Genomic DNA, 1,625 nt, shown 5'->3' on the forward strand with positions numbered 1-1,625 from the left:
TATACAGTATTCTTTCTGCGTGTATGCCTGCAGGCCAGAAGAGGGCACCAGATCTCATTACAGATGGTTGTGAGCCACCATGTGGTTGCTGGGAATTGAACTCAGGACCTTTGGAAGAACAGGCAGTGCTCTTAACCTCTGAGCCATCTCTCAGCCCCAGCTTTTTTTTTTTCTTAATTTGAAGTTTGTGTGACTATATCTGTGTGAAGATACATGCACATGTATGAGCATGTCCACTTGGAGGTTAGAAGAGGGTGTTTGATGTCTTGGAGCTGTAGTTTCAGAAGTTTGTGAGACACCTGTCATGGATGCTGAGATGCAAACGCTGGGCCTTCTGAGTGAGCTGGGTTGGCTCTCGCTGGCTGAGCCATCTCTCTAGCCCCGAAGTAGCTTTATTTTTCTGCTATTCTGACCTGGATAGATATCTCCACACCAACCATCAGATGTTTGCATTGTTTTTCTGCTGGAGTTCAGTTTTTTTTTTTTTTTAAATGATCATAAGGCTGGGCGATGGTGGTGCACGCCTTTAATCCCAGCACTCAGGAGGCAGAGGCAGGTGGATCTCTGTGAGTTCGAGACCAGTCTGGTCTACAAGAGCTAGTTCCAGGACAGGCTCCAAAGCCACAGCGAAACCCTGTCTCGAAAAACCAAAAAAAAAAAAAAAAAAGAAAAAAAAAAGATCATAAGGTTTCTTGTTAGAAGAATTCAGTGTTTCTGAGCTCAGGCAACTCCTATGTGTCTTCATTGCTAAAACATGGACTTGTTTTGAACTTTACTCCAGTTCTAATAATCTGTTTATGTGAGGACAGTTGGCTTGTATGTGTAATCAGAGCACTGAGGAGCAGTGGCAGGTTCAAAGCAGCTAGAGCAGCATACGGAGACTGTCTCAATTAAAATCCCCAAACTAATGTCCCCTCCTAACCTAGGGTCTTGCTGTGTTTTTATTAGTTCTCCAGTTCAAAGGGAAGACAGACTCCATGAAGGACCACAATACACAATGAGGATACCTCAGTTTGTCAGATGGTGTTGGTCTGACTACTGGATTTTTCTGTTGTTTCCTGTCAATATGTGGGCTCCTTATTGCCAAATTATCCCTGTATATTAGGATACCCTTTTACGTGTTGGGCTTTTGGCAACTCGAGTACTAGGGATATTCCTAAATTGGATATAAACCCCACTCACGATAGGTCCACTAATGCCCTTGGATGTGATGATAATGCCAAAGCTTTTCACAGTTTTCAGAGTCCCCCTCTCATAACAGAGTAGGATTCTATCTATTTCCAACTCTTCTGATGTTAGATTTGGCCATGTGATTTCACTGGTCAATAAAATGTGAATGTACATTGCTTCTGATGGAAGATTTTTAATTTTTAATTGTTTTAAACAGCCAGAGCAAGACATTGAACATCTAGCAATTAAATTCTATGATCCCTACTCTGGAAATCTTGAAGGCCCATGTCTTAGGGAAGCATCCAGCAATCCTGGTACCTCAGGGAATGCAGTGAGTGGAAACCCTGAAAAGTACACCATGCAGAGTTCCGTAGATCTACAAGACACATTCCTTCTCCAAACACTGGAAGCCCTGGTAACCGACAGGTGGATCCTTCCTTGAGAATTTTTCTTGA

The sequence above is a fragment of the Microtus oregoni genome, unplaced genomic scaffold (assembly GCF_018167655.1).
Source record: "Microtus oregoni isolate MIOR12 unplaced genomic scaffold, Mior012 000160F_ref0000428, whole genome shotgun sequence".
Taxonomy (NCBI): Eukaryota; Metazoa; Chordata; class Mammalia; order Rodentia; family Cricetidae; genus Microtus; species Microtus oregoni.